This window comes from Schistocerca americana, chromosome 2, assembly GCF_021461395.2.
Source record: "Schistocerca americana isolate TAMUIC-IGC-003095 chromosome 2, iqSchAmer2.1, whole genome shotgun sequence".
In the NCBI taxonomy this organism is placed as follows: Eukaryota; Metazoa; Arthropoda; class Insecta; order Orthoptera; family Acrididae; genus Schistocerca; species Schistocerca americana.
The window spans coordinates 928147353-928155736 of NC_060120.1; the positions used below are offsets into that span (position 1 = coordinate 928147353).

The 8384-nt window shown below is 44.8% G+C and overlaps 1 protein-coding gene across 1 annotated transcript in view; it reads right to left on the bottom strand.

Annotated features, from left to right (window-relative positions):
• Positions 1 to 4031, bottom strand: part of LOC124594870 (diacylglycerol kinase eta) — a 563158-nt gene extending 559127 nt beyond the window's left edge. Inside the window, exon 1 of the mRNA XM_047133339.1 lies at positions 3955 to 4031. The gene's annotated coding sequence lies outside the window, so the exon portion shown is untranslated. The remainder of the gene's footprint in view (positions 1 to 3954) is intronic.
• Positions 4032 to 8384: the final 4353 nt, after the last annotated feature.

Consider the following 8384-nt stretch of genomic DNA (forward strand, 5'->3'; position numbering starts at 1 on the left):
GTACGTCGCCATCTTTTCTGATCACCTGCATCCATTCATGTCCATTGTGTATTCCGAAGGACTTGGGAAACTCCAGCAGGACAATGCGATACCTCGGACGTCCAGAATGCTACAGAGTGGCTCCAGGAGCACTCTTCTGAGTTTAAACAATTCCTCTGGCGACCAGAGTCTCCAGACTTGTACATTATTGAGCATATCTGGTGCAAAGTGCTGTCAGAAGAGATCTCAACCCCCTCGTACTCTTACGGATTTATGGTCAACCCTGCAGGATTCATGGTGTCCAGCACTACTTCAGAGGTTAGTCGAGTCCATGACACGTCATGTTGCGGCATTTATGCGTGGTCGCGGGGGCCCTACACAATATTAGGTAGGTCTGCCTGTTTCTTTGGTTCTTCAGTGTATATCACCCACCGTTTCCCGTTGCTTACTCCTATTTTTCTCATAATTTAGAACATCTTGCACCTTTTCCTACTACGTCCATATTATATACAACTCATGTTTTGGTACAATGGAACCAAACTCTGAGGTTGCACAAAGAAAAAAAAAATGCATCTTAGAAAATAAGTATAACGCTACTGGACAAGTATTGGGAGAGAAGTGGGCTGCGACGTCCATGAAGTAGCCGTTCGGCTGAAATGATTGAGACAAGCAACAGTGAGCCTGCAGTCATGAGTACATAAGAAGAACCCTTACATATTAACAGAATCTTCTGTCGGTTCTTGGAAGAACAACATTATAATAATAAATGAAAAGCACCAGTTTGCTTTTGTAGAACAAAAGCAAACTGGTGCTTTTCATTTATTATTAAGAACCCTTACAGCTCGCAGCGCTGTTGCAAGATTTCAGATGCGAAGGGCAAACGGGAGAAAACGAAAACAGTAGCCGGCCAGAGAGCTGCGACCACACTGAGACGTTGCCACGGAGTCGTTTACAAAATTGTGACGATACTGGTTGAGGTAGGCGTGCGAGGCTGCTCCGCCCAGTCCACTGAAACTGTCAGGGATCAGCTACACTGACGGAGAAAATTCGCAACACTAAGAAGGAGTTGTGCGACGTAAACGGAAGTTGGTAGACGTGTTTCTACATCTGAAAAATGATGCCCATTCAGAATTCACACCAGTCGGATAAGAGTGGCGCTTCGTAGTGCTACTATGAGGGTGCAAATCAGGTATGCTTTAAAAATTCACTGAGTTTGGACGAAATAGATTAATAGGGCTATGAGAAGCTGGATATTCTTCCTTGCCGACCGCTGTGGCCGAGCAGTTATGGGCGCTTCAGTCCAGAATCGCGCTGCTGCTACGGTCGCAGGTTCGAATACTACCTCGGGCATGGATATGCGTGATGTCCTTAGATTAGTTAGGTTTACGTAGTTCTAAGTCTAGGGGACTGATGGCCTCAGAAGGTAAGTCCCATAGTGCTCAGAGCCATTTGAACCATTACTAAATTCAAGCCTTGGTCGCTCTCTACAATTTTTACCCCTCCCCCCCCCCCCCCCCACCCACATACACACACACTCCCCACAAATACTACACTGATGATTGCTTGACATCTCAAAATGTGTCATATCAAGCGATCCACTCCTTTAGTCAAGTAACGCAACATATTTCTTTTCTCCCCAGTTCCACTCAGTAACTACTCAGCTGTTACACGATCGACCCGCCTAGGCTTCAGCGTTCTTCTGTAGCACGACATTTCAAAAGCTTCTATTCTCTTTCTGTCTAAAAATCTTGTCGTCCACATTTCACATCCGTACAAGAAAATGTTATGCCTCTAAAAAAGAGTCAGTGTAAACAGGGCGGTTGGGATATTCAACGGAGTGTGTTCAGCTGCCTGTCGGAAAGGGTGTTCTTCGTCGCGGACATTGACCCTTTTCCTTGCGGATAGATGAGAGTTGTGTACATTCAGAAAAGACTTGACAACACTTATATTTATACTCCATTTTAACAAATTCCTCTTTCTCAAAAATGCTTTTCTCGTTCTACCCTACTTCAGCCAACATTAGTTACTTTTGCTAACTAAATAGAAAAATCCATCTACTACTTTTAGAGTCCCATATCCCAATCTAAGTCTCTCAGCATCGCCTGAATTAATTCGACTACATTCTGTTACCCTAGTTATGTTTTTGTTGATCGTATAACCTCCTGTTAAGACACTATCCATTCTGCTCAACTATTCCCCCAAGTCATTTTCCATCTCCGACTAAACTACAGTTTTCATCATCAAACCCCCAAATTATTATTTCTTCTCGCAGGACTTTTACAACTACATCTACATGGTTACTCTGCAATTCACACTTAAGTGCCTGGCAGAGCGTTCATCGAACCATTTGCATACTACTTCTCTACCATTCCACTTTCAAATGGCGCGTGGGAAAAAGGAACACTTTAGTTTCACTCCATAGGGAATAGGCTACAAACCTGTCTCACGCTCTTCTCAATAGTGTTCTCACCATTGTGGGTCTCCATTTGACCGGCTGTAACTACGCGACCGCTACGGTCGCAGGTTCGAATCCTGCCTCGGGCATGGATTTGTGTGATGTCCTTAGGTTAGTTATGTTTAAGTAGTTCTAAGTTCTAGGGGACTGATGACCTCAGAAATTAAGTCCCATAGTGCTCAGAGCCATTTCAACCATTTTTTGAACCATGGGCGGTGGATCTGCCCTCACGACTCAACGCGCCGTAGCTACTGGCCCCGCTCCTTCGTTGTCCGACTCGTCCTCTTGCGCTACAGTTTGGAGCCACGCGGCCGCTACGGTCGCAGGTTCGAATCCCGCCTCGGGCATGGATGTGTGTGATGTCGGGTTAGTTAGGTTTAAGAAGTTCTAAGTTCTAGGGGGCTGATGACCTCAGAAGTTAAGTCCCATAGTGCTCAGAGCCAATTATAGAGTCCGAAGTTCAATTGCAGTGCAAAGTTGAGTACATTTCTATGTCATTTCCTGTCTCGTGGATCTCTCGTATTGATTTGAATCCTTGATCTGCTCGCGTCTATCGCTAATTCACACGCAATATTGAAGCGACCTCATTTTAGGGGTATTGTCATATGGTCATGTTCTAGTTGTAATCATTCTAAGAATATTGTTGATTAATCAACTAAGCAAATTTGAAGATTGGCTTGGTCAAAATTAAAGCACCTCCTTAATTGTTTTAGTCATTTGTATCTAGTTTTATTTACGAAAGTTGGTTAGCCAAACTTTAAAAGATCTGTGTTCTTACCCTTAATCTGTTCCTCAGCTGATTGGAAGTAATGAGAGTTCTGATGGGAATTGTATGGACATTTGTACTATTTAAGTGAAGCTTATCCTGAGTATATTTACCCTGACGCATTCAGATTTCATATTTTATGGGACTTGTTCCGGTTAAACAAATTTATTTGTTATTTGTCGAAGTGATCTTGCCTTGTAAGGCAGTCTCCTGTATTACTGTGATTGTGATTTTATAATGCTCTTGTTTGTAATAAAATATGTAGCAACTACAATGGATTACTATCGTAATTTTGGTGTGTCATTACCACATTTCACCTAAATTTCATTACTCTAAATTATGTCTCTTTTGCTGTTGCGATGTTATTTTCCGTCAGTGTATGAATTGAGGTGTCCAGACGTGAATTTTGGACTCTCCATCTGCCGAGTATTAATGTGACGCCTGCGGCTGAGCGCCAGGTCGCCTGGTGTAATTATCCGACGGGGCGTTTATCTCGGCAGCGTCGCGACAGTGGACTGGCCGGAGTGACGGAGTGGGCATTAATGTGAGTGATCTGCTGCGTGGCGGCGCTGGGGTTTACGAGCGGCGGCAGCGCCGGTCACGTGGACAACCAGGACACGCCACGCCAGCCCAGCAATTAGTCGGAGAGCAGGGCCTGGGCTGGGCGCAGTTGCGCCACACCGTCCGCTGTTTCATCGGACTGGCCCGCCTCTTCTTTCCTCGCCTCGCGCTCTAATTACGCCAGTGTGCTCACCTGGAAACTGTGGTTCGCGTTCTTGATGCTGCACTCGGCGAAGCTCAGGTCCGTCAGGTCGATCTCATCGAAAATCACAGCCTGCAACAGAAAAGGAAACATGTGTTAGCGACTCGGAAATAATCTGCACGCCAAAGGTTCGCAGAAGCGCCCACTGGAAGGTTTCTCGCCAACGGCTGGCCACGCAGCGACGACCTCGGATGATCCCGACGGATTCTGGAACAACCAGGTTCCTAACCTGTGCGATTGTGGAGGGGCCACGGGGAGTCCATTAGCCGCAGCTGACGAAACCGGCGGTCCTACGTACCCCGGGTTGGCGCAGACGAGCGGATTTCTGCCACGGACGACGTTCACAAACCCCACGAGTTTCCCTTTGGTTCTACATAACAGCAAGTTTTAGTTGCTTCAGGGGTGGTGGAGGAGCGGACACATGACCACATTAAAACCCTACTCTGAGATGATATCTCGTAATATTGTGTCGGACCTCCTTTTTACCGTCTTTGGCAGCAACGCGCAGTGGCATGGACTCAACAAGCCGCTGGATGTTCCGAGCCATGATACATCTATGGCCATCCATAAATGCGAAACTGCTGTTGGTGCAGGATTTTGTGCACGAACTGACCTTTGGATTATGTCCCATAGTAGCTCGATGGGGTCTATTTCGGGCGATCTGGGTGGCCAAATCATTCGCCCGAACTGTCCAAAATGTTTTTTTCAAACCAATTGGGAACGGTTGTGGTCTGGTGACATAACATCGTTCTTTGAGAACGTGAAGTCTGTGAATGGTTGCAGATGGCCTGCAAGAACCCGAACATAAAACGATTTGCAGTCAGTGATCGGTTCAGTTGGGCCAGAAGACTCAGTCTATGCCATGAGAAGACAGCCACACCATTACGGAGCCACCAGCAGCCTGCGCAGCGCCTCGTTGACAACTTGGCTCCATGACTTCGTGGGTCTGCGCTACACTTGAACCCTACCATCAGTTCTTACCAACTGAAATCGGGATTATCTCACCAGGCCACGGTTTTCCAGTCGTCTAGCCCACGAGAGGCGCTGCAGGCGATATCATGCTGTTAGCAAAGGCACTCGCGTTGGTCGTGTCCATTAACACACCATTTCGCCGCACTGTCCTAACACATTCGTTTGCAGTGTGTCCCACATTGATTTCTGTCGTTATTTCACGCAGTGCTGCTTGTATGTTAGCACTGCTTTCGGTGATTAAGTGAAGGCTGTCGGCCACGGCGTATGGTGAGAGGTAAAGCCTGGAATTTGGTATTCTCGCACACTCTTGACACTAACATTCCGCTTTCCAAGTCTGTTAACTCCCGTTGTGCGGCCACAATTCCGTTGGAAACTTTTCTACATTAGTCACCTGTATACAAATGACAGCTCCAGAAATGCACTGTCCTTTTATATTCTCTGTAAGAGATAGTACTACCATCTGGACATATAGCTATCCCATGACTTTTGTCACCTCAGTGTATAGTGTATACAACTGTGCCGCAAAATACCTCATTTCCCGATAGGGTCCCACGAACATTACAAGAAAAAGAATGTAAAAAATAGAGACTGCGAAGAGATGGTTGAAACATTTTTAGGCGATATTTCAAATGCGATTCGAAATGTAAGGAAAAAAGCAGTTACAATATTGCTCCATAAAACTTCGGGACAACTGTCGGATGACTGCAACTAGCTGCCACGATATTTGGGCGCAGAGTCTTCTGCACTGAGCTCCCGCATTTAATACGCCGCCAACACATGCATGGTGTATCCAGAAATGCAATGAAACAAAAATTGTGGCCGAAACCTCAAAATTTTGGAACTCCTGCACCAATGAATCAGTGGAAATACGACTGAGTACCTCACTAATCGAGACGGCGGTTTCCAGTTAAATTCCGTATGGAATCCGGTTGTAGAAAAAGTTCGGGATCGGCGCAGTCGCGTCGTTCTGCGATTTTACCGTACGATGACAGTCGATTTGATATCGATGAGGCGAGCTTTCAGCACAGAAGGCGCGCGGGGCAGCTTTCAGACTTGCAACAGAAGCGCATGTGAAACACCATCTGGGTACACCACGCTGGCGGGGTCTTAAATACGCGAGCTCGGTGCGTTTTCGTTAGTATTCACCTGAAGATGGCTAGAAGACTCTGCGCTGAAATATCGTGGCAGCAAGTTGCAGGCATCCAGTAATTCTTGCAAAATTTTGTGGAACATTCTCTACGCACGCCAGCGGAACCATTCCGCTGTGAGCTCTATGTGCAACAGCATTCAAGCACTATGCCTCGTCGACGTCTGTATCGTCTACGTCGCCACTGCATGCCTGTCTACAAGCATATTATTAGCCTCGAAAATAAACTTGGACAAAATGGAGCTGCCCAAGCAGTTATATTGAATGAACCTATTTTCTTTCGTGGCTGCAGGGTTAATTTTACCCTCGATGTCGCTACCGGAAATTCTGGTACTGGTTGGTTTACTCTGGCCATTGTTCGTTGTGAATATGCCTCCCTTCCTGGACTGGAATCCTTCGCCGATCGAGATGTCATCGGCTAAAAGACCTGGCATTGTGGTATAGATCCCAAGACCCGAACTAGCCCTAGATATGTATATAGTAATATATGCCATTTACATTGTATACACGCTCTTGTAGAAAAGTTAGTAATGATGAAAAAATACACGTATGGACGAAAGGACTCGGTTTACTAGCTGAAAATGTAACTATAATTGGAGATATTACATTGTACTATAATTATTAATAAAGTGTGATCCTTGACCTCTGTAACAGCTAGTCGTACATCGCGAAGCGAGGGCTCAAGGATGCAACAGTTTGAAAAACACAACGGTGGGGGATGAAACTGTTAAAGTGACACAATAAATAAAGTCTGCAGAATGCTGAATAGGTCGTTGAGGTAAAAGTCATTGACTGGCTGCAAGCTCACTTTATTGTTTCAATATCACGCATTTCAGACATTGCCATTATCAGATATCCTACACATCATGATACAAAAGTTACATGTTGTGGTAGTAACGATCGTATGCAGACAAAAGAAACTCGTATAGGAAGGGAGATTAAGTTATTGCTATTTTTCGATGGTATTGTGGTGTGAGGAACCAAAGGTAAAGATGTACAAGAACACACAGCCATCTTAAATGAAAAATCGGAAAATTTGGAATGAAATGCAGTGTGGAGAAAATGAAGACTATGGTGGTAACGAGATGAGTCAGAAAAGGCAGGGGACAAATTAATATTAAAGGACAAGGTACTCAAATTCAAATATCGAGAAACTGCGATGGTGGAGAATGCAAGAATAGAGGCAGGAGTTAGCAAAAGGGAGCAACATTTTGTCATTGCCAGTGAAGTGCAACGAAGTGTTGTGCAAAGCGTATTTCACAGCCATTCTGACTTATGCATTGGAGACGTGAACAGTGTCAATAAGAGCAGAGTGAAATCCAAGCCACTGAAATGATATCCTAAGAAGAATGCTAGGGAAGTCGAGAAGAGACAGAGGGAGATATAAACATGTTGGGAACGAAATTGGATTCGAAAAGCTGAATGAGTCAACTGAGAAGAACGGGCTAAAACGGTTTGAACATGCAATGAGAATAGGATATCGAAGAATATCAATGCAACTGATGGAGACCAAGTTTGAGGGCACGAGGGAGGCCTAGAGCCAGACGAATTGAATCAGCGGAGATTAGTTTAAGAACATATCAGTTATAGAAGAAGAAGAATGGTGGAAAGAGAGGAGAAGGTGGTTATTATTTAGCGTATGTGGTTTTCAAGTACAAATGGTTTCATGTTTAAATACATACAGACAGATAAAGATAAAATCAACATACATTATAACACATAAATAATGTCTCGTCTTATGGACATTCAATTAAGGATAAAGTAGGTATACACAGGTTGTTACAATAAGGTATCTTGTCACAGATAAGATAAAATTATCATATAGAAATTGTTGCTATAAGGTCATTCAGCAATCACATATATGGAATCTATAGAGTCTCTTTAAAGTTCTATGTCTAGGTTTCCCATCCACTCGACGGCTGCAGGGGAGGCTGCATAAAGTTCTCGAATGGATCCTTTAAACGCACGTTTAGGGCACTCCTGAATGATGTACTGGATCGTTTGCTATGGATGTCCACAATCGCACTGTGGTGAATCTCGTATGCCCCATCTACAGAGCATCTCGCCACTTCTGCCATGACCAGTTCTGAGTCTATTGAGTATAACCCAAGTTCTTCCTGGCAAGTCTCTACCAGGTAGGTTTCCACCAGGTGATATTTCATTGCAGTTCTTGGATAGTCCAGTCTGAGACCATTCATTTTTCCATGAATCCATAGCATCGTAGGACGTAGCCATAAGGTTTTGAGCTGTTCTCCATGGTGGTCTTCTAGATCTTAGTCGGGAAAGATTTGGGGCAATGTCC